The sequence below is a fragment of the Papaver somniferum genome, chromosome 7 (genome assembly GCF_003573695.1).
Source record: "Papaver somniferum cultivar HN1 chromosome 7, ASM357369v1, whole genome shotgun sequence".
Classification (NCBI taxonomy): Eukaryota; Viridiplantae; Streptophyta; class Magnoliopsida; order Ranunculales; family Papaveraceae; genus Papaver; species Papaver somniferum.
This window is the reverse complement of record NC_039364.1, coordinates 6,657,991-6,670,566: the sequence shown is the minus strand read 5'-3', so window position 1 is coordinate 6,670,566 and position 12,576 is coordinate 6,657,991. Positions and strand designations below refer to the sequence as shown.

Genomic DNA, 12,576 nt, shown 5'->3' with positions numbered 1-12,576 from the left:
TCTTGAGCCAATCCATTATGGCATCCTCACCCTCAAACGTCAGCGAATGAGGGAAATCCTCGGAAGGCGAGTCAACCACAGACTTCCTCTTAGCTGATATTGCCCCATCGGCACAAGTTTCGGCATCAACATGCGCATTGTGATCATCCGCGCCCTCATTCTGAACAGCAGCGTCTTCCTTACCAGAACCCCCGAGCACATCCCAATCATCATTGGGGGAAAGCAAAGAAAAGTATTCGGGGAAATCGAGGGCATCGTTAAAGAGTTCCCCTGCGGAATAAATCCTGTCAAAGGAGAACTCTTGAGAAATGGTGGGGAGAGTTTCCGCAGCCTCACCAGCAGGAGCGGACATGTCCGCGATAACACTGCCGTCAGCCACCACGGTATTATTTATCCCTTCAACACCATCACAACCCGCACCAATCTCTTCCTCGACATTAGGAGGGGAAGTATCAAGGCGTTCTTCCCCATCAGACATTTCCTTATCCACGGCAAACTCTTCGTTCACCGGACTGGTAACTTCTTCATGAACCTCAGCCTCACCCGTCACAATGGTAGAAGACTGCTTCGGCCCAATCTTTTTCTTCTTCGACACCTGCAAACCAACACACGTTCCACAAAAGAGTTATTTCTTCATACAAAGTTTGATTTTCAAAAAAGGAGGGGCGCGTCCAGAATCTACAATAACCATACCTTGGCAGTAGTGGCACTCTTCGATGGAAGTATAGCACCAGAACCTTCCTCCTCGTCTCCTTCAACGACGTCGATAGCATAAGGAAAGTTCATGCCTTCGAAATATAAACGCCAAGGACAAAAATCTCCATAACGAGCAGGAGGAGATTCACGAGGCCTGCTGCTCTCAGAAGGACGCCAACCGCGCAGACCGGGAATCCAACCATACGCCCAAGGACCAACAATTTCAATAACAGTAACGTGCCACTCATAATCATGGCCACGCTTGATCCTTTCGCGCGCGGGAAAAGTTTCCGCTGCCTCGACCCCTCGATGCCTGGAACATATTTCAGTTTGGCATCGGTCACCTCGCTTAACAGACGAATTTCGCCCCGAGTTGCAGCGAGGTTCCGAAGGATAAAACTCCACGGTTTACGGTTCCTACTATTGACATAATCCCCAAAGGAGGTGTTGAAGTTTTTAGGAGTATACCATTCCCTCTCAGCGGGATTTGGAACGTAACATGTCATCGTCGTCTCCCCCTTACTCCGCAGATAACATTCCCTCAGTGCACGGAGATAATTCCCCGATAATTGCGACACGGAACGACTGTGAGTATTGGTGGAAGATCCTTCACGACCAGCCAGCACATCGTAATAAAAGGAATCACCAGACTTGTACAACGGCAGCATAAGACCCGCCTCGAAGGCTCCAACCGTAGTCAACAGGTGAAACTCATCAAATTGATACTTCGAGATGAACTCGTAAGTAATATCATCCTCAGGGGCATAGAAACGAACCTCGAAGGCTTGAAGCTCATGCTTTTCCTTGAAAACTTCAAGGTCAATGTGCTTGAACGTGACTTTCTTCTTGCTGACCGAAACGCTGCGTATCACCGTGGCAGCATCATCCTCTTCCGCGGGATCGGAAGAACTAACAAAAGCTTCGGAAGCTCTTCTTTTTCAAAGGAGGATTCTTAGACGATTCAGTTCTCGGCACACCACCTTTGGAGTTCTTCCCTTTGAAAGAAAGTACTGGAGGCGGCAGCAGAGGGTGCTGCACGGGCGCTACAGAACGAAGAGGAGGAATATCGAAGGCGCCACCACGAGGAGGTGTCTGCGTACACCTAGAGTCATCACGAGGACGAGAAGCAACACGACCGGCAGCATATCGATACCCGGAAGGACTCTTCGATGGATCCCCTTTCTTAGGAGGAGAGGCCTTCGTCCCAGAAGAAGACGAAACTTTACTACCACGGGGATCCATTTGAGATAATCTAGAGAGATCTCCCTCAGGTGAATATGTATCAGACTCTCTACGAGGAGGGGATCTCGGTAGACTGGATGCCGGAGTTGAATAAGGAAGCCGCGGACGGTCAGACATGGCTGCGAAGACGTACACATAAACAAGTTAGAACCAAACACGAGGACATCACCAAAGATCAAAAAACCACAAAATTAGCAGTTCATCTCAATATAGCACAGAAACCCTAAAACTAGCATACATGCTTGAATTCCCTAAAACCCTAAACTTAAAAATCCAATCAAAACAAAACAATGCCCTCCTCGACTTGAGAACAAGAACAGGGGCAAACTAGCATACATGTATCAAAAGATGTTCTTCATCACAAACAAGGGACGATAACAGCAGAAAATTTACAATCAACACAAAACTTAAAACAACAGAAACGAAGAAAAGAAACCTTACCACCACAAACAAAATCCCGAAAGAAGACAACAAACCAGAAACAAAGAAGAAACGAGCGTGATTAATGCTAGGGCAGAAAGAATTTAATGGTTGAAGAACAAAGAATGAAGACTGACATGGAGAATAAAATTAATTTTGTGGAACGTTGAATGAAATTAATTTTTTTCCTCTCCTTAATATACTCGAAAGAAAGAGAAGGAAGTTAAAGGAGGAATGAGAAACGTGCCCATTAAATGAGCAGTTAATGCACAAGTAAGAAACATGCCCAAGTATCTAGGAGAAGTTATTAGGAGAGAGGAAGAATATGTAACGTCTGTTTTCTTCAATGCTCCCACTAAACACTCAAGCCCGAAGATAAGGGGCAAATTGTGTGTACATATTTCATCATCAAACACGTGTATACAGGAAGACACGTGGAGAGCATGCGGACAAAGTCATCAAAACATGATGACACACGCCCACAGCCAAGAAGCCCATCCCGTCGACGTCGAATCTTTGCCCGAACAAATCTAAGGGCAGAAGTTAAAAGATGTATCGAAAACACGATGTACCGCGGAGCACCAAATAACTTCTGAAGAGTTACTTTATCTCATCCCCAAAAGAAGCTAAGATCAACGGTGAAGAGAAGGTTAACTGACATGGATGTGACAGGGGCAGAAGACACTTGTCTGACACGAGCATGCGTCTCAACTACCCGCATTAAACACTCTGAGCAGTATACGTGTCGATCAACCCGTGGAACGAACGAGGATGACTCTGCGTGATCAAGTAATGAGCGAAGATCTCCGCGTGATGGACACAAAACACAAGAAGATAAGGTTCCAACGGCCCTCAGAAATGGGTCCCACACTCTAACCCTATAAATACCCCCTCTCCACCAAGAGTGAGGGGATCGGAAAAACCAGGGAGAGAAGGAGAGAGAGAAGGATTGTGAGTGTAAGTTTGTCCTTTACAATACACAGACCTATGTAAACTCCAAAGTCACTCGACTATCTCTGTAATCATCAAGTACATAGTGAAACAACAACCCCGTGGATGTAGGCCTTAGTGCTGAACCACATCAATCCCAGTCTTATTTACATTTCAGCACTTTATATTCGTCTAACGCTCCATGAGTTTTACTTTTATACTCCGTTTTCTTTATCTTCCCCTGCGTAAACGCCTCTCGCGATATTATTAGATGAGGCTATGATAAACCCGAAGGTTTTGAGCCAAGGAATCAATGCAATTGTATCATCAGTGTGAATATGTACCTAGAATGCGAACATTGTTTGTGAACATATAGATGTCTTCGTGATTTACGTGTTCACATTTGGAAAATTAGTCTTCGATATGTAGTTGAGTTCACAAGGGTGATCTTGGAATCAAAAATTCACAACAATTTTTTTTTGAGGAGAAAGGTTAATTGTATTAGGAAAAAAAAAGAAAAAAAGAAGAAGAACAGAAAAAAGGCACAATATAGTGCACCAAAGAAAACAAAGCTCTAAAAGCCATAAACAAGGTCAGTTGCGGATCAAAAAAACAGCCAACCAAGCTGACCATCACCCACTGGCTAGCAAGCATCTAATCATTTCTTCTTTGCTGATTTTCTTTGACCGCTACCTAACTTGTCAATGTTTGGTTCGTCCTTCCAACCCAACTTTCCAAGCTCCCTATCCTTCCACGATTTCTGATACTTATCATTTAACCCACAAAAGATACTTGTCTCTTTTCCGCTAGTATCTCCTAACAATCCAGAAATTTTATCAATAACTGTAAGAGGTTTCACGGGAACATCGTTCTCATGCTCCTTACTCTTTACCATCACAGAGTCTTCATCACATAAGATTGCAAAAGGAAGTTCAGAGTTAAGAATACTATAAGGATTCAAAATATCTCTAGCCTCCACTATCTTATCTCCTTTTTTCCCCGTCTTCTTTTTCTTTGGATTTTGCCAATTTTCGTCAGTTGGATTAGATAAGCAACTCTCCATCTCCACTGTTTGCACTCTTTCACCAGAAACCTCCTCAGATTGAGTAGATATCAACACATCTGTTAGCTTTCTTCCATTAGTGGCCTCCTGTGTAACCTGAGTTTCACCCACCGTAGGGATTTGCTCAGCTCTATCACTTGTGTTAACAATGAATTCAGCATTGTTTTGATCGCCTACAACATTAGTATTAACCAAAGTTGGATTTACCCGCACGGAGAGGAATTAAGCATCATTTGGCATCAGAATGCCCAAAAGTCTTGCAATGAGAACAAGCATCAGGTTTCCATGGGTACTCTGCGTTCACTACCAGTTTTACATCATCCACTAGAATAGGTAACTCTTCCGGGAACTCACAATCAGCTGCAACTTCAACCAAAACTCTGGCGTATGACATCCTTGTCTTCAACGATGTTGGAGTGCCAACAATGCTTGCAATCCTAGATAACCCCAGTTCATTCCAAAGATAAAGAGGAACCTGTCTAAGATTCATCCGTACTGGAACTGAAATAATAGCATCAATATTTTGCTCATGGACGAATCAGAAAGAGTTTTTGAGCTATGAATACGGAACCCAATTCTAACACTTTAATCCTATCTCCTTCTTGAGAAAATTTGAACAAAAAAGCATGTTTACCATGAATAGTCATGGAGAAATCTCCTTTCAATTTCCACGGAGCAATTAAATTTTCTTTCACAAAAGGAAATTGAAGTTTCTTCCCAACAAAATACCCTACTACATAAGCTTCACAATTAGAAAGGTGGGTTTTGAGTTCACCTGAGTCGAAAACTGCTGTGATTACTCCATTGATGTCCTTGGCTTCAGCAAAAGAAGGCTTGGTTGAAAGGGTTTCTTTGTTGTTGCCTAAACATCCAGCATATGATAATCTTTGTTGAGATTGATTTGATTTTGGATCTGAGATTGGGTTAGGGTTTGAAACTCCATTAACCCCCAAAGATGGAAGAGGTGGAAAATCCAATGTTACCAATGGAAACTACATCAGGAATTGAAGCATCTGCACTAGAATTCACAACAAGTTAAAATGGCATTACTTGCTAAATGGAAAATACGTCCCTTCAGATTGTCTTTCTGGCCGGGTATCCGATCTGCATGCATATATATGAAACCTCATGATGGAATTAATTCCATCTCAAATCCTCGGTTCTCCTCATTGATTGTGCTAAACGGTGTTTCTCTATCTTTCTTTTTAGGTAAATGTTTGGGTTGAAAACATGCTAGTATCAAAGTAAATTTTTAACATGCTAGATTTTTATTTTTACATTCTTTTCAAGTAAACTCTTCTTAATCAGAAAAACAAAATAGAATTATCGAAAGAACAATTATGATAAAAATAAAAAGAGATACTTTCTTACAATTATAGTAAAACTAAGATCAAAATAAAAACTAAAACCATGATCTATATAAACCTCTATGGCAAGTAGGTTTTCATGACAGCGCAACAAGAACGACGGCGAAAGTCAGATTGTCGAATGTTGATTCGATCAATTTAGTAACCCTTATCCATCCGAGCTTCTATCTCTTTTTCAATTTTGATCCAATAATTTCAGCTCCCTCTTTGATCCCAGATCCCGTTTCCCTCTCCATCCGTGTTCGTCTATCTTTAATCTCAGATCCCATACTCTCTGCTGCGTGCTCAATTTTTTCCATCGGTGCACGGAACAGAGAGTATGGGATCTTCTCAAACATTGAATCACAACACATATTCCACATCCATGTTTGGAACCCAATTTTTTTGTCCTCCGAATTGATTTCTCCGGCCATTAAAATTGATATCAAAGCGATCGGAATTAAAAGTTTAAAGTAAAAGTTTAAAATTGATACCAAATTGAAGGAGTGAAAGATTATCGAGTTTCGATCCCATACCCTAATTTGATGAAATGGATTTACAGGAGAAAAGTGAGTAGAAATGAAGGAGAAAATTGTTCCTATAATGAAATTGGAATCCATAGCAAGGGAGAAATTACACTTGTAAGGGTTGGTATGAGTTTTGGTTGAAGTCGAGTGAAAATTGGCTTCCGATGCGAGCTTATTGGCTTCAGAAGTGGATAAAATGGTTAGACATGGCAGAGAAGGAGTTGAAACAGATCTTGCTCCTTAAGGATTCTACTCCATCTCTTCCATCTCCTTGCAGAGTGAAGTTTCTACAGAAGATGATGTTTCCCACGAATTGGAGTTAATTCCTCATTTTTTTGAAGATAATTCTCTCAATTTCGAATTGCTCATTCCTTCGTTTTTCTTCGCGGAAGAGGAAGATTTGTCTGGCAGGGTGAATTTTCAATCTAAAGAAGTTATCAGTTCCGAGGTTATTTGTGTGAAACTCAAATGCTTGAAGGAACTGGTCATTAGTTACAACAAATTGATGGGTATGGATTTTTTACCTCTTTTCTTTGATTATAGTCGAACATTATTTGATCGTGGAAAGAAACTTGAATTCATGAATGATTTTTCTGATTTTGTTGGTGAATTTTGTTTTTATTAGGATTACACAACGGATAAGGTGGGTAGGATATGCCCCATTTCGCCACCCTACCCGCTGACTGGCGCGTAAGAAATTTTTTACCCGCCATTAAACGGGTAAGATCCTACCCGACCCATTAATTGGCGGTCGGATATGATAAGGTGGCGGGTATAACCGTGTCTTTTTCCCTGTGTTCTAGATTTTCATGTTGTGCATGGATTTACAAGATTCTAAACTACGAAGATTCGAAGGAAGTTGTTGTGGATGAGTATACATTTTTTTGCATAATCATCGAATTTGAAGAACAAGAAGAAGAATTCACGAATTTTCTCTCTTTTTTTCATTCCAAAAGCTGGGAGACCAAATTTTGTAAATAAACAACAAACTGATGGGTATAGATTTTTTACCTCTTTTCTTTGATTATAGTCGAACATTATTTGATCGTGGAAAGAAACTTGAATTCATGAATGATTTTTCTGATTTTGTTGGTGAATTTTGTTTTGATTAGGGTTACACAACGGATAGGGTGGGTAGGATATGCCCCATTTCGCCACCCTACCCGCTGACTGGCGGGTAAGAAATTTTTTACCCGCCATTAAACGGGTAAGATCCTACCCGACCCATTAATTGGCGGTCGAATATGATAGGGTGGCGGGTATAACCGTGTCTTTTTCCCTGTGTTCTAGATTTTCATGTTGTGCATGGATTTACAAGATTCTAAACTACGAAGATTCGAAGAAAGTTGTTGTGGATGAGTATACATTTTTTGCATAATCATCGAATTTGAAGAACTAGAAGAAGAATCACGAATTTTCTCTCTTTCTTTCATTCCAAAAGCTGGGAGACCAAATTTTGTAAATAAACAACAAACTGATGGGTATAGATTTTTTACCTCTTTTCTTTGATTATAGTCGAACATTATTTGATCGTGGAAAGAAACTTGAATTCATGAATGATTTTTCTGATTTTGTTGGTGAATTTTGTTTTGATTAGGGTTACACAACGGATAGGGTGGGTAGGATATGCCCCATTTCGCCACCCTACCCGCTGACTGGCGGGTAAGAAATTTTTTACCCTCCATTAAACAGGTAAGATCCTACCCGACCCATTAATTGGCGGTCGGATATGATAGGGTGGCGGGTATAACCGTGTCTTTTTCTCTGTGTTCTAGATTTTCATGTTGTGCATGGATTTACAAGATTCTAAACTACGAAGATTCGAAGGAAGTTGTTGTGGATGAGTATACATTTTTTGCATAATCATCGAATTTGAAGAACAAGAAGAAGAATTCACGAATTTTCTCTCTCTCTTTCATTCCAAAAGCTGGGAGACCAAATTTTGTAAATAAACAACAGCTAATGAACGTGCTCGGTGTCTGATTATTCACTACTCGTAATCTCTCTAAGCATCTCTTGAAGTTGAGTAGCAGCAGTTAAAAGCCTCATACTCTGAACAATCTTCCTTAGCGCACAGTCGTCATCTTAATGAAATCATCACTTTCATCAAAAGCTCTGCATATGACCTTCTTCTTCAATCATCATCTACAATGATGGAATATGTACTAAAATCACCAAATAAAGCTGCATAACAACAAATAAAGCCAATCAACATCAAAATCTCTTTATACGCTACATATCAAAGCTGATTAACATAGGAATGGGCAAATAATGAGAAGGTTATGATAATACCTGCACAAAGCAGTTATCTCCAGGTTTACTTCACTCCGGCAATGCCAGTCTGTCTAAGCTAGAAAACATTAAAGTATCACGTTCGAGTCGATATACTTTAAATGTTAGAAAACCAAAGATCTTACCTAAGAGGTTCAAGAGTGCTTTCTCCCACATATGCGGCAGCCGCGAAATGCATCACAACATCGAATGCATTCTCCCGAAAGATTTTATTTACCTGAACCAATTATTAAGGAATATAATTCAACATTCACATTCACTTTTTAAGCATACATATTGGCCAAAAAACTCTCTAAGACTGAAAGATTAAGGATACAGCTTTTGGATCACCCAAATCAGCGTATATGAATTGCAGTCTTCCAGGTTCGAGGAATTGCTCCTGAAGAACCTTAACAGCACCAAAGTTTCCCCAAGAGAGATTATCCTGTAAAATGGAGATAAAATACAAGTGAATTCGAAGCCATTATTAAAACCATCAACATACCTGACACATAGTAGACGCCCATAAATTTTGTGACATACCACTATTGTTACACGGTACGCGTCCTTTAGAAGTCAGAGAGCAGCATGCGAACCAATAAAGCCAGCTCCTCCTGTTACCAGAACATGAGTTACCCCCAATTCATGGCGAGAGAACTGGAGAAGCCGTAGGGAGAAGAAGTGTAAGCAAGGACAGAACATATCTAATAACAAAACAAGGAACAAACAAAATAGAAATGTAGACAAGTCCCATCACAACAGGGCATGAAATACAATAAGAGTTCATTTATTCTTCAGAAACTTACCGGGGTTGGGGTGGTAAAACCAGATCAGTTATTCAGAACATATATGCACAGAACAGTTAACATGGCAGCCAACAAAATCTTGCCAGCAAAGTTTCTCTTCTTTTTCGTTTCTGGGTAATCCATGCCTACAAAACCAGTCAAGAATATTTAATAATGCTCCACAGAAGTCCTTACTTACGAAAGAACAAGGAATATATTCCTGGTAACTGCTTCTTCTTCAAGCAGCTAAACTTTGCCATTCCTACAAGTCCTGGTAAGCAGACACTCCAAGCAATTTAAAAGAGAATCATGACAAGGTTATAGAAAATACTTCATTTTCCTGCCAGGAATAAGCAAGTATTTGAGGTGGATACTACTCATGTGTATCTTGTAATAATTTTATGACAAGATAATTAGACGAAACTATAACCAACAAGCAATCATTAAAGAAGTCCAAACTCAATAACTGGTTTGCACTAGCACTTAAACAACACTGGAATGTACATGAGGAAGCCACTTCGCCCTACAAATGTGTATGTTTAGGATCTTACCAGAGAAGGCAATACAAGTGAAAAAGCTTTCGCCCCTGTAACTTACATTTAATAGATACAGATAATTTCCTGGCATGAAAAAGAAGAGCACAATCAAGGACTAATCAGATTGCATTATTTTCACTACAATCACAGAAATTATTAAATATGGACTTTTGACTAACTGGGCAGTTAAAGTGGAATAATTACATAAGATTTGCAAACATTGCATCATTTGTTCAGGCAGTTCACTACGAGCTCGGAGAATCAATTCACAAGAAATGTTACATCAAGAAAAACCATCTGTCTTACTCTTAGCCAAAAATCAGGTCCTCTTCCGCTTAAGGGTCTTCATCTGTTTCAGTAGATGAGAAACTACTTCCTTGAACGACGCCTTTCTCCCCTCCCTGAAGTTCCAAAGTTCTGAAACAACAAACCTCCTGCTTGCATTGTACTCATTCATCTCCATGATGGTGGTTGTGACAGCCCTGTATACTTCCTCACCAAACTCGTTTCTAAGGCCTCTCAGCTTCTCATCGTCTTCATTTATTGTCTCCTGCAAATCAACGACCATATGCAGGCATAAAATATACTAGTATATATTTTTTTGTCACGAAAACAAACAGAGTTAAGCCACTGATTATCTAAAATATGGAAATCAAAACTGATTTTCCAAGGTTCGACAACATTTGGACTAATTTTTTACATTGGTATTTGAAATGCAGATGAAGTTGTATTAATCAGTCCACACTCTCTTTGGGTTCCCTGAAGTTTGCAGTTGTCTTAACAGCTAAATTCAAAGATCTTTCGTTCTTTAATGTTTTAGTGAGACAAGGATAATGGCATAATACATGCAACTACATTTATTAGTTAAGTACACACAGCCAAACCATCTGTCTTACTCTTAGCCACAAAATCTAGGATTGTATCCCCACTAAAACACATAGTTTACTGGATAGTGGTGGTATGGAATTATGCATCCTCCATGGTATGGATCACATTTAGTTAATGAGAACTACAAAAGTACAAATTCACTCACTTATGGAAAACTAAGCATCCAAATTCAAATCAGAATAAAGCTTCTGAGCTATCAACCTCAACTCAAGTGAATCACTCAATCACAAAATAAACAAGAAATTAGAGAAATCCCAATCCCCAAGTCCTATTTCAGTAGTATAGGGTTTTTCATAAAAATTTCAAAATAGTTACTAATAAAAGGGAAATCAAGACTCTAACCTTAATTTCGTCCTCCATGTGGAACAAACTAAACTCTTATGAGAAATTTCATCGATCAGTTAACATGCATGTTAATTTCTCATAGTGACAATTATATTACTCAACTAATTTCAAATAATTTCTTCAAATACAAACGAAACCACCAAGCAATACAACATACTTCAGATATAAAAAGAAAAACCCATTCAAATGATCAACTAAAAAAATGATAATTATGTGATTATTATGGACTTACCTAAGATTGGACGTCAATTCATAAATTTTCCATCAGAATTGCCGGAATCATATTATTAGGGTGTAAGCAAACCAACTGAGTAAAGGGTTTTAACCGAGACCTTGAAAGATGAACATGAATTCGAGAAGAGTAAGGTCTAGGGTTAGCACTAGGAAAGAATTGGGTTTATGTGACTCTGTGTTCGATTTGAGGATGAATAAGAAAGACGAAAAGGCCAGTTTCCATTATATACCTAATATGTTTTAAAATAACAAAAAAAAGGCAGAAGGAAAAAACAATACAAGGGTTATTTTGTCTTTTCATTATTAGACGGGTAGGCGGGTAGGGTAGGATAATTTCTATCATTACCCGTCACCCTACCCATTTAACGGCGGGTAAGAAATATCTAACCGTCACCCTACCCGCCAAATAGTGGGTAGAGTAGGATACGGTTAAAACACTCGCAGGCAGGGTAGGATTGGCGGGTATGTGTACGGTATGTGCACCCCTGGTTTTGATGCTTCTTATGAGATTGTTCTTCATGGGTTGATATTACTCGACAAATTCGATAGGAATTTGGTCTGTGAGCTAATTACAAGGCTTTGTTATCAAGCTGGTTTTGAATTTTTGGATTCACTTGTTCTTATGTTTTGTAAATGAGGCTGAAATTAGTGATGATAGGAAGTTGTTTGTTAAAATGGCTGAGAGTGTAGCTTGTAATTTCAGAGGTGGGAGAGAGGATTTTCTCGTGCAACCTTAAAAAGTGTAAGATAAGTAACAAGTTACTAATACATGAATGTCTCTTCATGGTCATGAATTCTTCTCGTTGGATATATGATCCTGGCAAAGTGTTCGTATTCAGTGTTCTTAAAGGGTGTATTTCTTTTGCTGCCACTTCTAAATTTGGTGTTGATACAATTACATCCTGTGAGCTGGTTTTTGTTGGGTCATTTATAATAGATAATTTCAACTAGGAACTTGTGTATGAACTGGTTTTACGACATGGGTAACAATTAATATTGTCGTTTAAGAATTTGTTTGTTCTTGTATTGGTCAACAAGAGTCTGAATGGTGATGCTTGGAATCAGTTCAATAAAATGCTCTAGAGGAATAACTGGAGTACTATGCTACTTGTGTGGAAGGTATTACTCTGCACCTTGTTTCTATTCGATTTAAGGAATACAGCGATTGTTTGTATGTATGTATGGATTTTCGTTACAATTATCAGATTACCTAGCTGTAGAACTCATGGTACTAATGGGGATGAAAATCAATTGTTGTTGCAACTTAGGAGTGGATTTTATGTGAAGAGAGAC

The 12,576-nt window shown here is 39.5% G+C and overlaps 1 pseudogene; it reads right to left on the bottom strand.

Moving 5' to 3' along the window:
• Window positions 1–8,473: 8,473 nt before the first annotated feature.
• LOC113293987 lies at window positions 8,474–10,755 on the bottom strand (annotated as a pseudogene).
• Window positions 10,756–12,576: the final 1,821 nt, after the last annotated feature.